The sequence below is a fragment of the Bombina bombina genome, chromosome 1, assembly GCF_027579735.1.
Source record: "Bombina bombina isolate aBomBom1 chromosome 1, aBomBom1.pri, whole genome shotgun sequence".
In the NCBI taxonomy this organism is placed as follows: Eukaryota; Metazoa; Chordata; class Amphibia; order Anura; family Bombinatoridae; genus Bombina; species Bombina bombina.
In genome coordinates, this window is record NC_069499.1 from 739,399,751 (window position 1) to 739,412,306 (window position 12,556).

At 37.6% G+C, this 12,556-nt stretch overlaps 1 protein-coding gene across 1 annotated transcript in view; it reads left to right on the forward strand.

Annotated features, from left to right (window-relative positions):
- Window positions 1-12,202, forward strand: part of RAP2C (RAP2C, member of RAS oncogene family) — a 33,162-nt gene extending 20,960 nt beyond the window's left edge. Inside the window, exon 4 of the mRNA XM_053699262.1 lies at window positions 7,984-12,202. The gene's annotated coding sequence lies outside the window, so the exon portion shown is untranslated. The remainder of the gene's footprint in view (window positions 1-7,983) is intronic.
- Window positions 12,203-12,556: the final 354 nt, after the last annotated feature.

Here is a 12,556-nt window from a genome sequence, read left to right on the forward strand (position 1 = left end):
ATTAGATAAGGAATTGTATTGTATTCGGTACTTGTAAAGCGTGGCTAATCACCCGTAAGGGTCTCAAGGCGCTGCTCATTTTATCATCCTCGGAAGGATGAAATTTGTGTAAATAATTGGATAAGATAGAAGTCTGTTTTCTCTTGTAAGGTGTATCCAGTCCACGGATTCATCCTTTACTTGTGGGATATTCTCCTTCCCAACAGGAAGTGGCAAAGAGAGCACACAGCAGAGCTGTCCATATAGCTCCCCCTCTAGCTCCACCCCCCAGTCATTCTCTTTGCCGGCTCTAAGCAATCGGCAGTGTAAAGTGAATGTGGTGTTAGAATTGTAGTTTTTATTTTCTTCAAGCAAAAGTTTATTTTAAATGGTGCCGGTTTGTACTATTTACTCTCTAGCAGAAAAGAGATGAAGATTTCTGCAGAGTGGAAGATGATTTTAGCATGTTGTAACTAAAATCCAGTGCTGTTCCCACACAGGACTGAGGAGTACCAGAAAACTTCAGTTGGGGGGGAACGGTTTGCAGGTTAGGCTGCAATAAGGTATGTTCAGTCATTTATTTCTAGACAAGACTGTGATAATGCTAGAAGAGACTGACAATATCCCCATGAGGGGAGGGTAAGCTGTGTTTAGAGACTCAGTAAGGAATTGCAAGCTTACATAACAGGGCTAGTTTATGCTGGTTGACACTAATTCAGGGCAAACGATTTTTTTATTGAGAATATCGTTTTGTAAGACACTTTGAAGGTCCCTTTGGGTTTCTTTCAGGGGTTGTTACCCACATGGCTATATTTAATTCACTCAGGAGTGTTTCTTTAGGCCTCACAGCTCCGGAGTAGAGTGGGAGGGGCCTAATTTCGCGCCTCAGATGCGCAGTTAAAATTAAATAGAAGTTCATGCTGCTTCACATGGAGGGTCCTGCTGCAGTTTGAGGGCCTATAAGAAGCTTTTTCCCCCAAATCTGGTCCCTAAGGGCAGGTAGGGCCACAGCAGAGCTGTGGCAAAGTGCTGTAGAGTTTTTTTTAACCGGTTGTTGGCTTAATGTCGATCCGGTTTGGGCATTAAGGGCTTAATCGTTTTTATTACTAGTGGTGCAATCTTACTAAGGCTTTAGGCATATAATGTAAAAATTTCGAAAAGTTTACTGCATTTTTCACTGTTTTGCAAAATTGTGTGTCTTTTTTTTTTTATCTCTTAAAGGCACAGTAACTTTTTTTTCAAAGTATATTTTTCTTTGATTAAAGTGATTTCCAAGCCTGTTTGTGTATACTACTAGTCTGTTAAACATGTCTGACACCAAGGAAAGTCCTGTTCAATGTGTTTAGAAGCCATGGTGGAACCCCCTCTCAGAATGTGTCCCACTTGTACTGATATGTCTATACACTTTAAAGATCATATTGTTGCACTTAAAAATGTGGCCCAAGATGATTCTCAGACTCAAGGTAACAAGGGTAGTCCGTCAACCTCTCCCCAAGTGTCACAACCAGTTATGCCCGCTCAAGCGACGCCTAGCACCTCTAACTAGTGCGTCTAACTCTTTTACCTTACAAGAATTAGCAGCAGTCATGGATAATTCCCTCTCAGTATTCTTATCTAGACTGTCCGTATTACCTGCAAAGCGCGATATCTCTGTTTTAAGAACAGATTATGAACATCCTGACGCTTTAGTAGCCGTATCCGATATACCCTCACAACGCTCTGAAGTGGGGGCGAGGGATTTGATGTCTGAGGGAGAAATTTCCGATTCAGGAAAGGTTTCTCCTCAGACAGATTCAGATACATTGGCTTTTACATTTAAACTAGAACACCTCCGCATATTGCGCAGGGCGCTATGGCTAAAGTCCTGGTCGGCCGATGTGTCATCAAAATCCAAGCTCTTGATCATCCCTTTCAAAGGAAAGACCCTCTTCGGGCCTGAATTGAAAGAGATTATTTCAGAAATCACTGGGGGTAAAGGCCATGCTCTCCCTCAGGACAAGTCCTTTAAGACAAAGAATAAACAAAATAATTTTCGTTCCTTTTGGAATTTCAGGAGCGGTCTTGCTTCATCCTCCCCTGCTGCAAAGCAAGAGGGTAACGCTTCACAACCCAGGGCAGCCTGGAAACCTTACCAGGGCTGGAACAAGGGTAAACAGGCCAAAAAGCCTGCAGCTGCCACCAAGACAGCATGAAGGGGTAGCCCCCGATCCGGGACCGGATCTAGTGGGGGGCAGACTCTATCTCTTCGCTCAGGCCTGGGCAAGAGATGTACACGATTCCTGTGCATTAGAGATTGTATCCCAGGGATATCTTCTAGAATTCAAGGACTCTCCTCCAAGGGGAAGGTTCCACATTTCTTGTCTGTCTACAGATCAGACAAAGAAAGAGGCGTTTTTACGCTGTGTTGAAGATCTACATACAATGGGAGTGATCCACCCAGTTCCAATTGCGGAACAAGGGCTGGGTTTTTACTCAAATCCGTTTGTGGTTCCCAAAAAAGAAGGAACTTTCAGACCAATCCTGCATCTCAAAATTCTAAACAGATTCCTCAGAGTCCCATCATTCAAGATGGAGACCATTCGGACAATCTTACCAATGATCCAAGAAGGTCAATATATGACTACCGTGGATCTAAAGGATGCGTACCTGCACATTCCTATCCACAAAGATCACCAGTTTCTCAGGTTCGCCTTTCTGGACAAGCATTATCAGTTTGTGTCTCTTCCCTTCGGGTTGGCCACTGCTCCCAGAATTTTTACAAAGGTGCTAGGGTCCCTCCTGGCGGTTCTAAGACCGCGGGGCATAGCAGTGGCGCCTTATTTAGGCGACATCTTAATTCAGGCGCCGACTTTCCAAAGAACCAAGTCTCACACGGAAATCGTGTTGGCTTTTCTGAGATCTCACTGGTGGAAGGTGAACATCAAAAGAGCTCTCTCTCCCCCTTCACAAGAGTTCCCTTTCTAGGAACTCTGATAGACTCGGTAGAAATGAAAATATTTCTGCCATCTCTCAGCAATTCACATCCCGGGAGTAGAGAACTGGGAGGCGGATTTTCTAAGTCGTCAGACTTTTCATCCGGGGGAGTGGGAACTCCACCCGGAGGTGTTTGCCCAACTGACCCAGCTATGGGACACTCCGGAGTTGGATCTGATGGCGTCCCGTCAGAACACCAAACTTCCTCTCTACGGGTCCAGGTCCCGGGATCCCCAAGCGGTGCTAATAGATGCTCTAGCAGCGCCTTGGTCCTTCAATCTGGCTTATGTTTTTCCACCGTTTCCTCTCCTCCCTCGTCTGGTCGCCAGAATCAAGCAGGAGAAGGCTTCGGTGATTCTGATAGCTCCTGCGTGTCCACGCAGGACTTGGTATGCAGACCTAGTGGACATGTCATCTGTCCCACCATGGACTTTGCCAATGAGGCAGGACCTTCTAATACAAGGTAATTTCAAGCATCCAAATCTAATTTCTCTGCGTCTGACTGCTTGGAGATTGAACGCTTAATTCTATCAACGCGTGGTTTCTCTGAGTCGGTTATAGATTCTCTGATTCAGGCTAGAAAGCCTGTCACCAGGAAAATCTACCATAAGATATGGAGAAAATATCTTTGTTGGTGTGAATCCAAGGGTTGCTCATGGAGTAAGATTAGGATTCCTCGAATATTGTCCTTTCTCCAAGAAGGATTAGAGAAAGGATTGTCAGCTAGTTCCTTAAAGGGACAGATATCTGCTTTGTCTATCCTTTTACACAAGCGTCTGGCAGAAGTACCAGACGTTCAAGCGTTTACTCAGGCTTTAGTCAGAATCAAGCCTGTCTATAGACCTGTGGCTCCGCCTTGGAGTCTAAACTTATTTCTTTCAGTTCTTCAGGGGGTTCCGTTTGAACCTTTACATTCCATAGATATTAAGCTTTTATCTTGGAAAGTTTTGTTTTTGGTAGCTATCTCTTCTGCTCGAAGAGTTTGAGTTATCTGCCTTACAGTGTGATTCACCTTACCTGATTTTCCATGCAGGTAAGGTAGTTTTGCGTACCAAACCCGGTTTTCTTCCTAAGGTTGTGTCTAATAGGAATATTAACCAGGAAATTGTTGTTCCTTCTCTGTGTCCTAACCCTTCTTCGAAGAAGGAACGTCTGTTACACAATCTTGATGTGGTTCGTGCTTTAAAGTTCTATTTACAAGCAACTAAGGATTTCAGACAAACATCTTCATTGTTTGTTATCTATTCTGGTAAGAGGAGAGGTCAGAAGGCGACTGCTACCTCTCTTTCCTTTTGGCTGAAAAGCATCATCCGTTTGGCCTATGAGACTGCTGGCCAGCAGCCTCCTAAAACAATTACTGCTCATTCTACCAGAGCAGTGGCTTCCACATGGGCTTTTAAACATGAGGCTTCTGTTGAACAGATTTGTAAGGCAGCGACTTGGTCTTCGGTGCATACCTTTTCCAAATTTAACAAATTCGATAGTTTTGCTTCTTCGGAGGCTATTTTTGGGAGAAAGGTTTTACAAGCAGTGGTGCCTTCCATTTAAGGTACCTGTCTTGTTCCCTCCCTTCATCCGTGTCCTAAAGCTTTGGTATTGGTATCCCACAAGTAAAGAATGAATCCGTGGACTGGATACACCTTACAAGAGAAAACAGAATTTATGCTTACCTGATAAATTACTTTCTCTTGTGGTGTATCCAGTCCACGGCCCGCCCTGGCTATTAAGTCAGGTAGATTTTTTTGTTTAAACTACAGTCACCACTGCACCCTATGGTTTCTCCTTTTTCTTCCTAACCTTCGGTCGAATGACTGGGGGGTGGAGCTAGAGGGGGAGCTATATGGACAGCTCTGCTGTGTGCTCTCTTTGCCACTTCCTGTTGGGAAGGAGAATATCCCACAAGTAAAGGATGAATCCGTGGACTGGATACACCACAAGAGAGAGTAATTTATCAGGTAAGCATAATTTCTGTTTTCTCTACTTGCTCAACCTATTTTGTTGGCTTGGAGTTTCATACACCAAAATATACCTAAAGAAACCATTTTCTATACATTTTAAAAAGTACAGCTGGTATAAGAAGTAATTGGAAACACATTGAGAGAACCAATTTTACAGTACTCTCTCTTTATATCCATTATCACAGATACAGGCAACAAATGAAACCTTTGATTTTCTGTTACATCCATGGCTCAGACTTAAAACATCTACCAGTGATTGTACCCTCTTTCCACACCTTAGTCGCATTTACTTCTATTTAGAAAACTGAGGCGAGCACTGAACCTCAGTGCCAAGTGAATATGTAGAAGTCGTGCAAAAGTCATAGTTAAATGCATTATCCTGGTGTACAGGAGATGGTTTGTTGGCATTATTGCTACTCTTTATCAAAACAATGTCAGGGGGCTTACAATGGGATTTTACTTGGGATATAGTTGTATGGCAAATGTAGAATTTAAAAATCAGAAACTACAAAAGTCCTGGAATCAAATTTGAAAACATTTTGATTAATAGATGTGCCAGGTTTTTTAGTAGTGACCACAATTTGTGACAAACTGCCGTTTCCTTGACATACTTTCATGGAAAGGAACTAATTATTTTGTGTACTTTTTTTATATGATAGCATAAAACCTATCCTCCACACAACTTAAAGGGACATTTTACAGACTTTTTTTTTTTAATTTTCTCTCCTTTAATAATGTGTTCCCAATGATCTATTTTATCTGCTAGAATGTATTTAATTGTGAGGTACAACACTGGTCTGTCATCTCCTATAGCTTCTGCAAATTTCCCATAATCTTTTAAAACTGTGTTGACCAACTCAGCACTTGTGATTTAAAGTAAATAGTGTGGATTGAGTAGTTGCAGTATCCTAGAAGTTTTGCAGCAGAATTACTTTATACTTTTTGTGCTCGGCTGGTTTAATTTCGGTAAAGGAAACCAATAGAAATTTGTAGTTTTTCTACTGTACACTGTATATAAGAATATATTATTTCTTGTGTTTCAAATACATATCAAAAGAAGAACTTAACAAAGTTCTTCCATCTTGAATCGGAAAAGCACCTATAAAACTTTATACATTTTTGAGCAACTCTTTGCTACAGGATTCAGTGTATGCACTTGACCATATGACTTGCTGGGATGAAATCTAAAGAGCCAAAGCCCCTGACATTTTTTATTTGAGATCCCAACTTTTTAAATTACTCTTAATATATCAATATAGAAAATCCTTTAATCTATAAAATGTGTATCCTTTAATGATCAGTAAAACATAGTTATTAATGTTACATAATTCTGCATTATTTGGAGAATTATGTAACCTTAAAGGGACATTCCGTTCAAAATTTAAATGCACATAGATGAATTATATATTTAAATAGAAACATATTTGCAATATACATTTATTGGCAAAAATGCTTCTAGTAAAAATTATCTCTTTTAGTGTTAACATTGTTCTGTGCATGTGAAGCATAGATAAATATTCTCAGTGCACCAGCATTTTAAATACTGCAGCTGCTCAGAGTGTCAGTGAGGCTTGGATTATGTCAGCAATTAACACATTGAGTCATTACCAGAAGATACAAGCACCTTAGGCTCTCTAAACAAGTGTTGTGCTTAAAATGCTGGTGCACGTTACATACTTAAAGGGACAGTCAACCATAGAATTGTTATTGTTTTAAAAGATAGATAATCCCTTTATTACCCATTCCCCAGTTTTGCATAACCAACACAGTTATATTAATGTACTTTTTACCTCTGTGATTACCTTGTATCTAGGAACCTTCTTCCAGCCCCCTGATCACATGACTGTCACTGTTTATTATCTATTGTCTTAAATTTAGCTTTGTATTGTGCTAGATCTTAAATAACTTTCTGTGCCTGAACACAGTGTTATCTATATGGCCCACGTGTACTTTCTGTCTCTTTGTGTTGAAAAGAGATTTAAAAAGCATGTGATAAGAGGCAGCCCTCAAAGGCTTAGAAATTAGCATATGAGCCTACCTATGTTTAGTTTAAACTAAGAATACCAAGAGAAAAAAGCAAATTTGATGATAAAAGTAAATTGGAAAGTCAATTAAAATTAAAAGTCCTATCTGAATAATGAAAGTTTAATTTATACTTGACTGTCCCTTTAAATATACCTTTTGAACTGCTTTAGATTTTATTAGAAGCGTTTTTGATAATACACGTATATTGCAAAAATGCTTCTATTCAAAACTGAAATGTATCCATGTGGATTCCAATTTTGGCTGGAATGTCCCTTTAATCTATTGGTACCTGTAAAAAAAAAAAAAAAAAAAAAAAAAATTATAGATTTAACCCACCCAAAAGTTTAATTACCTTACTTTCATCACTGTCCCTTTTCCTTTTTTTCCTTTCCTTCCCATATCACGGGCTCGCTGTTTAATAATAGTGCACCCAGTTGTGTTGTTGAACTAAAGGCAGCATGGTCCTCCAATGGGTAAATCAACTGACAGCTGTACCCAGCTTACCAGCCCGCTGATTTTACTGGTCACCCAGCATTTGGTAAATTTAGCATAGTTTAATCTAAGAGAGTGGCATTTACATTTTCAATCTATCATTTTATAGGCTCATAAAAAATAAAAAAAATTGTGCAACAATATTATTTACATGTCTAATGCCACAACATTGCACAATTTTTAAATAAAATTTTTTTACTTGATGCATTTAAGAAAATGTGATTAGATTATAGCCAATTTGGGCACACACTCTTATTAATACGTTTTCTGCATTATTACTAGGCCTGCATTCTGCAATGTGTGAGTGCAGGTCACCCCGCTTCTTCATTGTACCAAGAATCTTCACCGTCTAGTAGCTATAGAGACTTGGTCCTGTTTACAGATCCAGAAACATTCCTGGAGTTTAGAAGTGGCCAACAAAGATGCTTAGGAAAGCAGATGACAGAAAATGTCTGTATCCTTCTGCAAGTAATTGTCTTCAGTGTGATGCTGTCTATATGTAAACTAAAAACTTGAATGCTTGATTGACCGCTGCATGTTCTTTTTCTTCCCACAGATAACTCAGAGGAAATTTGCACAGCTACCGCTTTGGAGAACATAACCGCCCAGGTTGCAGATCTGAGCCTTGATAAAACCTGTCTGTACAACAGCACATTGCCATACATATCATCGAATGCTTAGGGTGTGTCTTTTACACTTGCATACCTTCAGCAGCTGTGTTTAGCACATTAACCACGAGTTAGCATCTTTTTTTTTTTTTTTTCCTTTCAGTTTTTAAAGCTTTCTTTGTTCTTATTAACAGTTAATATGCAAGTTCATTCTTCTTTATATATATTTTTTTTTTTATTTTAATTGATTTGTGAACATGTATTTATTAAATACTTAACTCAGTATTACCTTCTTAACGCCTTTTTAAAACATTTTTTTAACCGAGGATAATTTTAGCCTTAATCACATGGTTACTGCTGTATATTACCTCACATCTGCCCTTAATTTGCTAGTTCTCTTCTGAAAGTGGTTGGCGAATACTTTGAGACTATGTTTACGTTTTAAGTGTCAAATGAAGCTGCTCAAAATGCCCCCGCTTGTAGCGCTCTTAAATATTGTGGCCTGCATTGATTAAGTAATGTTACTGCAAGAGATACCTATATGCTTGAAAGGCCATGTTTGCAAACCTGTACTAGTGAGTAATTCACACTGGTGTGTTTGAAGGCCAATCGATGAGGCAGAACTAGGACTTATCATGGGCCACTAAATATTTAAATGAGTTGATTTTGGTCTCATGATGTTATTTTAATCAGATTTTTCAGTGAGTTAATTCTTGCCAGTCAATTTCATCAGTGGGGGTTGTTGTGTTTTTTTTTTTTTTTTTTGTTTTTTTTACTTTAGCAAGTATTTAAGCAACTTATGTTCTTGATTTCAGCCAAGCTTGCTTCACATCGCCAATTGTAGGCATATACTGGCTCACAACAGGTCAGTATTGGGCTGTGCAGTTGAGTTTAGGGGCTTGTTAAATCAATGGCACAAAAGTTTTATGATTCACCCAGTTTTCAGAGTCACCTTGCTGTCTAAAGACTAAGGCCAAGCGACAATTAAAAGGAAATACAAGTTGTAAAGTTCCTGCCACAAAACAGTCACATGTGGGAAAGTGTTTTATTCACATCTGTGGATGAACAGGAAAGAGTGCTCATTGAAATAATGATTAGTATAACTTAACGTAACACACACTCAGGCTTTACATTTTGAGATAATCCCTCTACTATAAGGACGTAAACCACATTTTGGAGATGTCTTCACAGTTATTAAGGGATAACATTTCATCACTCTGGGTGTTTACTACGACATACAATTAAAATGTTTCTGATTGCTAATATGCTTGTGCCTCTGATTTTTTTTTTTTTTTATGGGCTTGTGTGTGCCCCTTTTATGGAAACCAGTGGTTCTAATATATATATATATATATAATTTCTTTTAGATTCCAATTTTTTTTATTGATTTTTTTTTTTTTTTCAAAGCTTATTGGTCATCTGCCTTTATTATTCTTTAGGAGAGCATTGTTAACTTTTTTTTTTTTTTGTAAAGTAATGACATTTTGATTTGCTTCCCACCTGTGCACATTTAAGTCTATTGCAAATAAAATTATTTTATTAGTTCGTAATAGTTGTGTTTTTGAATCAGCTTGTTTACAAATAAAAAATTAAAAAAACACCTGCACAATTCTGTGTACTCTACCCAGATTTCTGTCCCTCATTATGAGCTGAATTTAGTCCCTGGTTTTTGCAATGTGAAATGCCAGTGACACAAACCATATGTGCTTTAAGCAGTCAGTACCAGGATACTTAAACATGATAGTAAGCCTTTAAATCCAAAGAGGCCCTAATTTTACTTTTCATAGTTGCCTGCATCAGGTGAGATTCCAACAACAGCAAAAGTTTTCTCAAACTGGCCCTTTCTGGCAGCTTAGGGGTTAAATTGACACTCAATATTAGGTTACATTAATATAGAGTGTTTATTTTTCTTATGTTTTGTGATGCATATAGAATAAGGGGACACCCCACTTTTTTTTTCTGCACAATATTTAATCACTGAAAAGGTATTTACCAAAGGCTCAAAAAGCCCAATTTATCCTCTTGGCAGCAATTTAAATTGAGAGTCTGCATAACACCTGCAGCAGCCAGTGTTTGACTCAATTACACCATTATTGAACTTGATATTCTCTAGAAGGTATATTTGACTGTGTAATGGGTTTATAAGAGAATTGTTAGTCTAGCAAATTCCTGAGATACTGTTCTTCTCGAGTATCTCAAATGGTGTGTTTCTTTTCATAGACCATATTATTAATTGACAACGTTGATTAATAATAATGTTATTACCCTATCATGTACTACATAAGTTTGCAAAATCAAATCATTAAATCCAATCATAAAGTAGGCCACTGTAGTGACCACTAGGGATACTGTAAAGGAAACAAGCTCTTACAAAAAGCAATAAAATAACTTTGCTGTAAAACTCACAATGTATTTTCTGTTTAACTCAATACTGATGCAAATTGAACTTGCTCTAAACTGACTTGCAAAATATTTAGAAAACTGCTGATTCATAATTGACAAATATCCAAAGTGAATCTGGACTTCTTGTATATTTTTGAGTGGAGTAGTATTTTGGATTTGTTAGGATTTTGGAATTTTTCTTTGATATGAAACTCTTGTTTCATGTTTGTTTTTTTTATGGTAAGTTTTTTAATAACTTTGTTTCCTCCTCCTTTCCTTTGAGTCATAGAAAATTGTGTATAACCAGAGGCAAATGTTCATGTAAAATGCACTTTACTACCAAGTTTAACCAAATCATGGGTAGCTGTTAAAATGCATTAACTGTTTGTAGTGCACATGGGAAAATACTCTTAAAAAGACACACACATGTAAGCAATATTTGTAAACCATTTCTTTTTTTTTTTTTTAAATGATTGTGTTCTTTATAATTTACCAAGTCATAGATGGTGAACCTTTTTTATGAGAGCATGTTTAAATTATTAATCTACTAAAAAATATATATTTTCACAGGCAGTATTGTGGTAGCCCATGGCCACGGTATACTGTGTGCCAAGAAAAACATGGCAAGGTTCCCCACTTCTGAATTATGATATTTGACATACTCATACTCGTACCTCATACATCAGCTGAAGTCCGAAGCATTGATTTGCAGCACTCCATTTCCTGCATTGCTAGGAAACTGGCATTTGTGAGCGTAAATATGTCCCTGCAGATATGATGTTGGTATATACCATCTAGTCTTAGTGGAACTTAAAAGCTCTCTAACACAAGTCCATATGCATCACAAGAAATCACAGCTTCAGAGATTAAGCCAAACATAAAATTTAGTAATCATTTATGTACAGGTTCTTACTTTTGTAGGAAAAATTAATCTCTGATAAAGCACAAAATCAAGAATATGTTGATTTAGCTCCAGATGAGATTTTTCTGGGTATCCTATTATAAGATGGATGTGTGCAGTCCTTTTGCTTGTGCTGCCCTAAGATGATGATGTATTTTGTTAATAAGGTGTTAATATATTTAATGACACATTCAGGCTTCTTTTCCTCACCGTCTCTTTACAAGGTGATGTTTTTGTTGTTCTTTGTTTTTACCCCTAATTTAGCTATTACATTTTTCTACTAATGTATTTTCTTACAGTACTCTTGTCATGTTCCTTTTTTTAAGGGATTTTTTTTTCCCCATGAGACATTTATACCTCTTAACATTGCTTCCTAGTTACATTCCAGCAGAAGATTTCCAGAAATGTTTTACCTATGTTCATTAACATTTGCTGGTTTAAGGGAAGGGTCTGAATTTTGCTGGCCTTGCCTATAATACATTGGATACGTAAGCTGAGATTTAACTTTTTAGTACATGGTTTCTTCAGCACAGTAAATGGAAGAAATGGACCAAAAGATATCAGAGCCTCTGGATGAATGTGCATGTGGGATTGCTGTTTGAGGCTGATATTTATTAATACAACAAATGTATTTTTATGGCATCGGGCTAGCAAGTTGCTCTACAAACTGACGGTGTTAAACTTGGACATTTAACTATGTATTAATTGCCGATCTAGTAAATTAACAGAACTGGGGATAAACACAACCTCTGCAAAGCTTTGTGTTGGAAATTCTGAGTTCATTGTTGGCATTTTGTAAAACAGCCCTACAATTCACTCGTTTGTAAAGTTTATTTTTTTTTATATATATATATCTCTATAAAATAAATCTGTATTACTGACAATTTGTTTTTATTTCTGTGCCTTCTTGGTGGTATAGTTATTTGGGTTTAAAAGTTTGTTTTATTTTTATGTATCATGAACATAGCAGATCTCAGTCAGGAAGTGAGTTGTTTCAGGAACATATTTTAAAATGTCTGTTATTGCAAGTTATTATTATTTACTGAGCTACGTGATATGTAATGCTATGTAACCCTGGGGAAATGTTATTTTTGATACTCATACATAGTGGTAATGGATTTCATTATTATTAAAATTCCACATCCAGAAATAAAATATGAAAATAACTAGCTTATACCACAATTAGTGATGATATAAAGTTAGCCCCCTTAACTTTATAAAAAAAATAAAAAAAAAAA